Here is a 12,873-nt window from a genome sequence, read left to right as displayed (position 1 = left end):
GCAAAAATATCCCCATCACCAGGGCTTTTGAATCCTATTTGGACAAGTTCTCATTTCTATTTATTTACGTAATTATTTAGTCTGATCATTTGCCTGCTCACTGTTGTTACAAGCAGATGCCACAGTTTATAACCATGAACGGCTAAGGCAGGTTTTGTCTGTCCAGTGTCTAATCACAGACTAAAGGTTAATGTGTTAACTCACAGACAGAGGCTCACCCTTGGGTCCTGTCAACACATTCTGTTACTTAATGAATGGAGCAGTTTTACAATGGATTTCACGCCTGTGGACAGAGGACTGATCTCACATGAACTTGCACCACCACATATGCCAAAACAATTCTAGTTATGAAGGTATTTAACTCATGTTAGAGAAAATATGAACTTGTCTTGATCTACATCCACGTTTCCCAGACATGAAAGCGGGACGTTTAAGGACACAGAGCAGTAGATCGTGCTGTGAGGTGACTGACACGTTTTAAACAACAGTGGGTTGAAAAATGAAATGTGAGGAGTTTGTCTATCGCATCGGTCTGTAGAGCTGAATCGAGACCAGACACAAACAATGGTACTCATGAACGTGCTGCAGCATGCTGCGGTGCTCCGCTGGTTTTCAATTTAGTTTTGATTTAGTTTTATTGAGTTCAGCGAGGTCAATAGTCATGTTTGTTTTCCGATATCTGCCGCCCAACTACGAAATCAATAATACTGTTCGCTACATCGTATGATAATGTTTTTTCCTCTGTCCCTCCCCTGTCCTGTGTTTCCTTAGCTGGAGAACCAGAGCTCAGTGAATAGGGTTGATGAATCTCCTTCTGGAAGGAAGGCAGTGTGGCTCCACTTCACAGGTCAAGCCACGGTGCTCGTCTCCTCTTAAAGTGATGAGTTACTTCTCATTTCTCTTCTTTATCCCAGCCGAGGTCTCTGAGTCCCCAACTTGCACCAATCATTGTGTTGAGAAGAGAAAAGAGAATAATTGCCCGTGAAGTGAAGCTTTAGTCTCAGTCAGCCGTCACCCAGAGGAGAGGAGTCATGTGGCGGAAATTCTTTCTAATTCACTGATACTTTTATCTGTGCCTCTGGCCTAGTTGAATGGAATTCATTTAAGAATTATACATATATTTATTTTTGATTTTTTTTTTTGGGGGGGGGGGGGGTCTTATACAAATACTGACAAATACTGACACATCCAACAAACACACATACACACACAAGGTGTAAACACTCAGTCAAACGGATACTGTGTAGGCCACACACACACACACACACACACCTTCTCCCCCTAGTCTGTGTAGTGTTGGCGAGGCTGATTCAGAGAGAGATGAGTCTCTCTGTGTAGATTCCCAAGGTCATTCTCTGACGGTTCCTGTGTGCATGTGTGTTTGTGTGCGTGTGTGTGTGTGTCAGCAGAAGCACACCACTCGTAGGAGGTCAATGAAAATCTCTACGTCTGAGTTTCAAATGCTCACCTACAACAGTGCTTCTGCGTAAATTGATGTGCAATACATTTTTATCTGCTTTAGAGGAATTGCAAAGCACAAGTAAAGTATTTTTCCTCACAAGACTATATGGGTGTTGCTCACAGTCAACTTTTATGAATAAGCCCAAATTACATGTATATTTAGTTGTTTCCAAGAATGTGTCTGGTTGTGTGTCTTGATGTGTGTGTGGTTGTGTGTCTTGATGTGGTTGTATGTCTTGATGTGTGTCTGATTGTGTGTTTAGTTGTGTGTTTGGTTATGTGGCTGTTCCATTTCCACGTTGCTGAGTGGACAGTGGGTAACACCGCAGGTTCATGCCTCTGCTTCTCTTTAGCCTCTTAAGCCCACCACAGGCGGTACCTGGAGGCCAGTAAGTGCAACCTCTTTCTCCCGGCCGGGCCCAGCTCTCACTAACACATTCTCAGCAGCACCAATTTCATCTGAGGCGGAGACGAGGTGCGGCCAGGCCATTAACACACCGCAGAGCGAGAATAGGAAAACAGCAAGCAATAAAGGGGGACTGGATTCAATGTTCTGGGTGGATACACCATGTAGAATTGGCAGCTGGTGCCAGCGGAGAGGAGATGAGATTTGCGTCAGATAGGCCCCTCAGAGCTGAACCACTCAGCACATGACATTTAAGTTCCCCTCGTCCTTACCAAAACACGCCTGGCATCTGAGAGGGACTCGCTGTGCCTGCAAAACGGGTTCACATGTTGCTGCATTTTACCCCTTGGGGAGAGAGAGCAGGCCCAGCCATTTGATTATCCTGACGTTAGTGTGTGAGACAGGAAATCATGGATTTTGGGTGTCGACTCGAGTCACTGAGGACAAAAGGAAGCAGACAGACCGATTAACAAGAGGAACAAGGTAATAGAGTATTTGAGAACCCTGAAATCATATTCCCTCTGCCACACAGAACTATCTATGAAATGGAAGGCTCACCCAGAGAAACCTTTCCCCAAATGTCTATATTCCTCTAGATTACATTAGAGCCATACAAGAATAAGGTTCATGGGGGACATCCTCTCCACCTGGCACAGTAACAGAGTTAAGGCAGTTCAAGCGGGTAGAAATTGGGTTAGAGCTGCCATGTGCACTGTAAACTGACGCATCCCGATCTGCCCGGTTACCCCAGAGAGTCCCTTATACCATAAACATAATTGTCTGTAATCAGGACAAGATACTACTGAGCCATTTCAACCTAAACTTTCAGTTGGACTCTTGACAATAGAGGAGAGGAAACATCGTTGATGTCCAGGCTTTATGCAGCTGATCAGTATCTCTCCCTCAGTACTACTCCATGGAAACTCTCCTTCAGCTGCTTTTGGAACTGTGTCACTCTCTCACAATGCCTCCTGAAAGGTGAGTCACCCACTGCTCACTGTAGGGCTCTCTTAAGAGTGGATCCCCAGGCACACACAGAGTATGAGTATGCCCGTCTCAGATGGACTATGACTGAAGAATATTTTCGCTGTCATTGTCCATGATGGCTGTGGTATTCTGGGGGTAACTTGGGAAGTGCTCTATTTAGTCTGGCACCCAGTGATGGAAGGCTTCTAGAGTGATAGATTGAACATGGAGGTAAGGGACAAGCAGTGATGGAAGGCTTCTAGAGTGATAGATTGAACACGGAGGTAAGGGACAAACAGTGATGGAAGGCTTCTAGAGTGATAGATTGAACATGGAGGTAAGGGACAAACAGTGATGGAAGGCTTCTAGAGTGATAGATTGAACACGGAGGTAAGGGACAAACAGTGATGGAAGGCTTCTAGAGTGATAGATTGAACATGGAGGTAAGGGACAAACAGTGATGGAAGGCTTCTAGAGTGATAGATTGAACACGGAGGTAAGGGACAAACAGTGATGGAAGGCTTCTAGAGTGATAGATTGAACATGGAGGTAAGGGACAAGCAGTGATGGAAGGCTTCTAGAGTGATAGATTGAACACGGAGGTAAGGGACAAACAGTGATGGAAGGCTTCTAGAGTGATAGAGAGAACACAGAGGTAAGGGACAAACAGTGATGGAAGGCTTCTAGAGTGATAGAGAGAACACAGAGGTAAGGGACAAACAGTGATGGAAGGCTTCTAGAGTGACAGAGAGAACACGGAGGTAAGGGACAAACAGTGATGGAAGGCTTCTAGAGTGATAGATTGAACACGGAGGTAAGGGACAAACAGTGATGGAAGGCTTCTAGAGTGATAGATTGAACACGGAGGTAAGGGACAAACAGTGATGGAAGGCTTCTAGAGTGATAGATTGAACACGGAGGTAAGGGACAAACAGTGATGGAAGGCTTCTAGAGTGATAGAGAGAACACAGAGGTAAGGGACAAACAGTCATGGAAGGCTTCTAGAGTGATAGAGAGAACACAGAGGTAAGGGACAAACAGTGATGGAAGGCTTCTAGAGTGACAGAGAGAACACGGAGGTAAGGGACAAACAGTGATGGAAGGCTTCTAGAGTGATAGATTGAACACGGAGGTAAGGGACAAACAGTGATGGAAGGCTTCTAGAGTGATAGATTGAACACGGAGGTAAGGGACAAACAGTGATGGAAGGCTTCTAGAGTGATAGATTGAACACGGAGGTAAGGGACAAACAGTGATGGAAGGCTTCTAGAGTGATAGATTGAACACGGAGGTAAGGGACAAACAGTGATGGAAGGCTTCTAGAGTGACAGAGAGAACACGGAGGTAAGGGACAAACAGTGATGGAAGGCTTCTAGAGTGATAGATTGAACACGGAGGTAAGGGACAAACAGTGATGGAAGGCTTCTAGAGTGATAGATTGAACACGGAGGTAAGGGACAAACAGTGATGGAAGGCTTCTAGAGTGACAGAGAGAACACAGAGGTAAGGGACAAACAGTGATGGTAGGCTTCTAGAGTGACAGAGAGAACACAGAGGTAAGGGACAAACAGTGATGGAAGGCTTCTAGAGTGACAGAGAGAACACGGAGGTAAGGGACAAACACTACTCTCTCCTTCTGATATCCCCACCAACACACTCGGCTGTTTGAACGACAGAGAAAGAATAGAGGAGCTTTATACAATTCACTTGAATGCATTCAGTTGTACAACTGACTAGGTATCTCCTTTCCCTTTCCTTTTCCTTTAATATAAACATGCATGACCTTTAAAATTCAGCCTGTGCCTCCCCCCAGTCATTGTGCATGCACGTACGTGTGCATGCACTGTACATGTCATACGCACACATGCACTCACACATCATCACACTGAACTCCGCTGCTCCCAGCTGCTCTCTGTTAAAATGAGTACAGAGTGTCTATTGTTCTGCTGTTGCTATGGCAGCGCTGTTGGTCTCTCAGGTGACTGGGGCTGAATGTGTGGCAGCAGCACAGGTGCATTGTGGAGGAGTTCTGACTGACTACGAAGGCATCTGTGGAGGAGGCTGTAACAATGGGCCTTGCTTTCCTGTGTGTGCGCATGTGCATGTGCATGTCACTGGATTACATACCGTTCTGTAACTTTACTGCCGTTTGGCCTGATACCAGTTCAGTATGTCCCCTGCTCTGTCTCCTAAATGATAACTCAGGATGGTAACACAGAGACACATTTTACAGTACATACCAAGAGGAGGGTCGGCCCCACGGTGTCAGTAGCTCTGGGTCTATAAACACACAGCTGGTCTAGGGGCTTCCACCACCACCACCAACCACCACACTGCCTGCCCTGCTCTGCTCTGTTTATAGAAGCAGCTGGGAAGTACATGTTTGGAATAGATTCCAGATGGGGCTGGTGGAACACTGTGTACCCAAGGCAATACATCCACATAGAGTTAGTTTGGAACATACACTTCTCTGCCTCGTCGTTCCATTCTCTCCGTACTATCACTGTTCATCCATTTACTGGCATCAGGCTGATGTTTTCTGAGCCCCCCATAAGTAGGCTACAACTTGGCTGCCAGAGAGAGGACTAGACAATGATCTTGCTCATGACTGGAAAACGGTCTGTCTGCCTCTGAGCTAGTCTGAGTGGAGTGGAATGGGTGACCTATGAGAGAGACTCTTAACTAGTTGATCCGTCTGAACAACGGTCCTCTGTGAGAAGGGTACAGGACATATTATCAAAACCATATGGAGATCAGACACAGAGAAAAACACACATACTATCCCTTTGGAATTTATTGTGGTTGAGGAGAGAGACCAACCAGCTGTATTCCACTGTAATACAGAAGAACACTATTGAACACCCGGCAGACAGAGGCACTATTGACATTCCAGCAACGACATATCAAACAAGATGCATTGCTATTACTGTAACCATTACATCCCACCAATTACCAGAAATGCACACCAGCTTTCAAACGAAAATAAGTTGTTTCCCTTGTTCACATTAAACAAAACCCAACCACTGTTCAAGAGTTTCCGCTCCATAGTACCGTCTCAGCGAAGAGGCCGGTGCCAAGGATAAACAGTCTGCACGACATCACTGTTTCTACTGAATTTCTCATAAGGGGGGAGGGGAGGTTATGTCTCAACTTTTGGGAAATTATACATAACTCAGCTCCTTTTTATGTCTGTAGCAGCCCACAACAGGAGTCATCACCGAAAGTCTCAGCTGGCTGAAACCCTTTAAAGATCTGGAGGATGTGTGTGTGTGTGTTGTGCATGCTTGCATATGTGCGTGCTTGCTTCCTTCTGTGCGCGTGCATGTGTGTATCTGTGACCCATCTAGAAGAAAAGGAAACGCACACCTATTTAGGCGAGGTGCTTGCTAGTGGAGTAGAAAACTTGAAAATAAAGGAGAGCACACTCTAGGAGCTCAGATGCAAAAATGTCATGTCCAACGTTTCGACAGCCAAGCTGTCTTCATCAGGGTATAATCACAAACACTGCGGAATGACTCGTTTATATAGTGTCAAAAGACACGCAGGTGTCTGTAATCATGGCCAAGAGTGGCCTAATATCATTGGTTAATTCTCAAATATTAAAATGGCATACAGCATACAAACAACAAATGGATAGCATACATGTACAATCATAGATTCATTTGACTACACAAGCTTACAAACAATTACAATGGCAAAAGTCACAATAATCACAAGAATGGCTTCAGATCAAAGTCTACGTTGAGACCGAAGGGAGCAAGGGTCTTTAAATTAAAGATCCAGGCAGCCTCTCATTTTAACAGTAAATTATCAAGGTCACCCCCTCTCCTAGGGAGGGTGACATGTTCGATGCCAATATAACGCAGAGACGAAATCGAGTGGCCTGCCTCCAAGAAGTGGGCCGCAACTGGGTAAGTCAAGTTATTACACCTGTATCTGTGACCCAGACATGTGGGCCTGCCTGTCTCAGTAATGAGCAGACAAAAAAAGGCCCAGCAGCGGATATAACAGTCCTGTCAAATGACAGAGCCACATCTGGGACAGATTAAAGCCCTGAAAACAAAGGCAGAAAACAGCTGTAATAACGTTATGGATTTTCAGGAGGATTAGTGTGGGTATAGCTGAGTGGATTTCCAGGAGGATTAGTGTGGGTATAGCTGAGTGGATTTCCAGGAGGATTAGTGTGGGTATAGCTGAGTGGATTTCCAGGAGGATTAGTGTGGCTATAGCTGAGTGGATTTCCAGGAGGATTAGTGTGGGTATAGCTGAGTGGATTTCCAGGAGGATTAGTGTGGGTATAGCTGAGTGGATTTCCAGGAGGATTAGTGTGGGTATAGCTGAGTGGATTTCCAGGAGGATTAGTGTGGGTATAGCTGAGTGGATTTCCAGGAGGATTAGTGTGGGTATAGCTGAGTGGATTTTCAGGAGGATTAGTGTGGGTATAGCTGAGTGGATTTTCAGGAGGATTAGTGTGGGTATAGCTGAGTGGATTTCCAGGAGGATTAGTGTGGGTATAGCTGAGTGGATTTCCAGGAGGATTAGTGTGGGTATAGCTGAGTGGATTTTCAGGAGGATTAGTGTGGGTATAGCTGAGTGGATTTCCAGGAGGATTAGTGTGGGTATAGCTGAGTGGATTTCCAGGAGGATTAGTGTGGGTATAGCTGAGTGGATTTCCAGGAGGATTAGTGTGGGTATAGCTGAGTGGATTTTCAGGAGGATTAGTGTGGGTATAGCTGAGTGGATTTTCAGGAGGATTAGTGTGGGTATAGCTGAGTGAAAATGAATTGGACTGATCTTTTGTGGATAATGATGTTCTTTTCTTCCAAGCAGGCAGCCAGACATGTGTAAAGGACACAGTCTACTGCCCTTTGAGAGGCATTTTACTGCCTTTCTGAGATGAAACTATTCAACACATTTCTCTAATGGCTATTCCAAAGACTAGAGTCATTCCATTATGCGCTATGCAATATCATTTATTTGACGAACCTTTCAGTCAGTAGTGACTGGAAATGGTAATAACTGTAATAACCATGTCAATAAAGCTTTCAAACACTGTATCAATGTCTTGAGTGGCAGGGAAATTAAAACGTTTGTGACGCTAAGATTCAAAGTCCAGTAAGAGTGACTTGACTAAAATCTGTCCAAATGAAAAAGAACCAGTCAAATCCCCTGATTGAAAAATGTAGCTATGGAATTTAGCAGCCTGTTTTAACATTGGACTATAAAAACTGAGAACATTCTGTTCAGACACAGTGGGGTTAAGAGAACCCAGCAGCTACCAATCTTAATTGTTCCCCTAATTCATAAATAAACCTTGGTACATACAAGAACCTATCAATCAACATGTTCTCAAATAAACCCCTGGAACATTCCATAGCTCAGGCCAACAATGAGGCTTGACGACTTCATCTAATCTTGGTCATTCCCAGCTCCTCATAACACACAAACTGACAGCACACAAACTGTAAACACAATGGTGTTGTTTCATTCAATTTTTTTCATTCCCCCCCCCCCCCCCCCCCCCATTTCTCTTGAAGTCTGTTATTTATCAAATTAAATTAAATCAAGCTTTATTTACACAGCACATTTCAGACATGGAAAGCAACCCAGTGTGCTTTACAGAAAAAACAAATGAATAAATACTTAAATATTAACTAAACCAAAAGGATAAAAAAAACTAAAGAATAACAATAAAAACGGAATGATTGAAAAGGACCCTAAGGAAAAGCAAAGCTAAAAAGGTGTTTTAAGATCTCTTTTAATGTCCACAGTTTTGGCCCCCCTCGGGTACTCACTCTGGCAGGCTATTCCAGAGGCTGGGGGCATAATAACTAAAGGCTGCCTCTCCATGTCTCTTGGTCCTAGGCTTTGGGAGAGTTAAAAGGCCAGTGCCAGAGGACCTGAGGGACCTACTGGGTACATAACTTAAAAGCATGTCTGACATTTATTCTCAGCTGTTTTTGTTCCTTCTTTTTGTTCACATGTAAATGGTATGGAGATAATTGCTGTCAGTGGTGTGAAAGCCCAGAAAAAGCCCATGTTAAAGAAGAGAGACCTAAGGGCCTGGGGCCCTGTGGAGCCTCAGAGAGATCAGTCACTCCTTCCCTCCTCTTTATTATTGACATATAATTGGTGTTTAGGGTGCATGCTAAAGACCCATTAATCTTCCTCCCTCCGAAAGATACAGATACTGTGCCACAAGGCATGGCTGTCCTGTGAGAGAGGAAGATACTGAATATTTTATATTTCAGTCAGTCTTCAAAGTGAAGCTAGGTAAGATCATATCCACCCTGCGTCAAACACTAGTTTTCTAATTAGGACGTCCCGCTATGACCCTACTCTGCCAGTCTTGTCCAGTGTAACTTTTATAATCTTCCATGATTCTATGTGTAGCCTGTTTACATCCTTCCCCAAAAAGCATGCATTTACACAGGCAGCCCATGTCTGATCCTTTGACCAATTATTGGCAAAAGAACTGATCTGATTAGTCAAAAGACCAATTTATGGAAATGATCAGAATTGAGGTGCCTGTGTAAACGCAGCCCTAGTGTTATGTAGTTTTCTACACAATTTAAGGGGTTTTCACAATACCACTCAGAAGTGAAAATGACTTAATTGGTAATGAATGGGCTTAGGTCATGGGATAATGAAAGTGCCACACATCTCAATGGAGCTCAGATGTTTATTTTTTAGCTAGGCAAGTCAGTTAAGAACAAATTCCTATTTACAATGACGGCCTCCGAGGAACAATGGGTTAACTGCCTTGTTCAGGGGCAGAACGACAGATTTTTACCTTGTCAGCTCGGGGATTTAATCCAGCAACCATTCGGTTACTGGCACAACGCTCTAACCACTAGCCTACCTGCCGCCCCAGATAGGGAGAGAATATCAGATCTTCGTACCAGGTGATTAGACAGGCCTGATTAAGTGTAAAGCCTCAGCCTCTGTGTTGTAATGCACCAGAAATAATCACTGAAGTCACAACATATATTTCAAGTGTACAGTACAGTATGTGACAGATAGCCTTTTGTTGTGCAGTGCTTGAGAGGACCTGGGCAATCACAGTGGGTGAAGCTCTTGTCTGTGTTGACAATAAACAGCAGTGGGCTGTGAGTCTTTGAAGGGTGGTTGTTGTGTCCACACTGATTTCACCACTAGGCGAGGCTGGTCCTGTTCAAATACCTTTGCAATGCATCCTTTACTTCCCTACAAAGTTATCACTGATCTTAGATAGGCAAAGGAACAATCTACCCTTTCACTTCATACATGATTACACGAGAAGAAGGAAAGAGTGATGCATTAAATAGTATTCATCCTCTAGTCTAGTTAGTGGTTTTCAGTATGACTGATAACTGGCTCCGTAAAGCAGTCACATGCGCCGAATACAGCAGGTGTAGACCTTACAGTGAAATGCTTACTTACAAGCCCCTAACCAACAGTGCAGTTTAAAAAAAATATGGATAAGAATAAGAGATAAAACTAATAAGTAATTAAAGAGCAGCACTAAAAAATAATAATATATACAGGGGGGTGCCGGTACAGAGTCAATGTGCAGGGGCACCGGTTAGTTGAGGTAGTATGTACATGTAGGTAGAGTTATTAAAGTGAAGATGCATAGATAACAACAGAGAGTGGCAGTGGTGTGGAGATGGGGGGGGCAATGCAAATAGTCTGGGTTGCCATTTGACTAGATGTTCAGGAGTCTTATGGCTTGGGGGTAGAAGCTGTTGAGAATCCTTTTTGCCCTAGACTTGGCGCTCTGGTACCGCTTGCCTTGTAGTAGAAAAGAGAACAGTCTATGACTAGGGTGGCTGGAGTCTTTGACAATTTTTAGGGCCTTCCTCTGTCACCGCCTGGTATATATGTCCTGGATGGCAGAAGGCTTGGCCCCAGTGATGTACTGGGCTATTCGCACTACCCTCTGTAGTGCCTTGCGGTCGGAGGCCGAGCAGTTGCCATACCAGGCCAAGACCTTCTGCCATCCAGGACATCTATACCAGGCGGTGACAGGCCCCATGCCAAATCCAGTCTCTTGAGGGGGAATAGGTTTTGTCGCGCCCTCTTCACGACTCTCATGGTATGTTTGGACCATGTTAGTTTATTGGTGATGTGGACAACAAGGAACTTGAAGCACTCAACCTGCTCCACTGCAGCCCTGTCGATGAGAATGGGGGCGTGCTCGGTCCTCTTTTTCCTGTAGTCCACAATCATCTCCTTTGTCTTGATCACGAGGAGCCGTGAAAGCTGTTAGAACACATCTTGAACTTTTAAACACTCCACAGGAGCCTGTCAAAGGTTCGTTTCCCCTTCCATCATCTGCAAACTTGTCCTGTCAAACCAGAGGACTGAGACATAAAGCACTGAAAAAGGCATAAAACAGCCGACTGGCCTTCATTAACAGCCTTTCTGTTAATCTGTCATACTGTTACTGGTCAGGCTTGATGCCAGTTACCACCATGGCTGCACAGGTCCAGGTCTTCTCTCTCCAAACAAAATACACACTTCAGGGACCATTATGGGGTTTCAGGAGGAAACAGGGGATGCTATCATAAATAAGGAGTGAGGTTAAACGATAGTCTTTTCCAATCTTTCACTTGTCCAATATGAAGACATCAGTGCGCCTGTTCTTGAAAGATATCAATCATCGTTGGTTGGTTCCTAGATCTGTTACAATTGTCAAGGTGCAGACAGTAGTGCACATCCTTCACAGACATTTTAGGTGTGTCTGTGGCCCTTCAGAGTTGTATGTTCCTCTCAACAGGTCCAGAGCCAGGGGTGGAGCCCCTGACCCAGGTTGAAGATATGGTTGCTCCGTCCCACGGAAATGGCCTTGTGACACAGACAGCCATGAGTAAGCAAAGCTTAGAAGGAGTGGGAGTCAGTCTCTAGTCGTGGCCATTACTCGCCTCAACAGGTCTTTCACACAACCACTGGCACACGCCCTCTTCATATGACATACTGTATGTTCAGTTGAAGTCGGAAGTTTACATACACTTAGGATGGAGTCATTAAAAGTCATTTTTTCAACCACTCCACGAGTTTCTTGTTAATAAACTATAGTTTTGGCAAGTCAGATAAGACATCTACTTTGTGTATGACACAAGTAATTTTACCAACAATTGTTTACAGACAGATTATTTCACTTATAATTCACTGTATCACAATTCCAGTGGGTCAGAAGTTTACATACACTAAGTTGATTGTGCCTTTAAACAGCTTGGAAAATTCCAGAAAATTATGTCATGGCTTTAGAAGCCACCCCACAGGTGGTGTACCTGTGGATGTATTTCAAGGCCCATGAGGAAGGACAATTATGTGGATATATTGAAGCAACATCTCAAGACATCAGTCAGGAAGTTAAATGGGTCGCAAATGGGTCTTCCAAATGGACAATGACCCCAAGCATAATTCCGAAGTTGTGGCAAAATATCTTAAGGACAACAAAGTCAAGGTATTGGAGTGGCCATCACAAAGCTCTGACCTCAATCCTATAGAAACTTTGTGGGAAGAACTGGAAAAGCATGTGCGATCAAGGAGGCCTACAAACCTGACTCAGTTACACCAGCTCTGTCAGGAGGAATGGGCCAAAATTCACCCAACTTATTGTGGGAAGCTTGTGGAAGGCTACACGGAACATTAGACCCAGGTTAAACAATTTAAAGGCAATGCTGCCAAATACTAATTGAGTGTATGTAAACTCCTAACCCACTGGGAATGTGATGAAAGAAATAAAAGCTGAAATAAATCATTCTCTCTACTATTATTGTGACATTTCACATTCTTAAAATAATGTGGGGATCCTAACTGACCTAAAACAGGGATTTTTTACTAGGATGAAATGTCGGGAATTGTGAAAAACTGAGATTAAATGTATTTGGCTAAGGTTTAGGGTTACTGCTGACATCAATTGTACATTTGTGATGAAAGAGACAGAAAGCTGTTAGAACACATCTTGAACTTTTAAACACCCCTCATGAAGATGTCCAGCTGCATGGAAAAGGTCCCGACAGGATCCACAGAGAGGAAGTGGCTTGACTACA

This window comes from Oncorhynchus clarkii, chromosome 4, assembly GCF_045791955.1.
Source record: "Oncorhynchus clarkii lewisi isolate Uvic-CL-2024 chromosome 4, UVic_Ocla_1.0, whole genome shotgun sequence".
Lineage (NCBI taxonomy): Eukaryota > Metazoa > Chordata > Actinopteri > Salmoniformes > Salmonidae > Oncorhynchus > Oncorhynchus clarkii.
Note: the sequence above shows the minus strand (reverse complement) of the source record.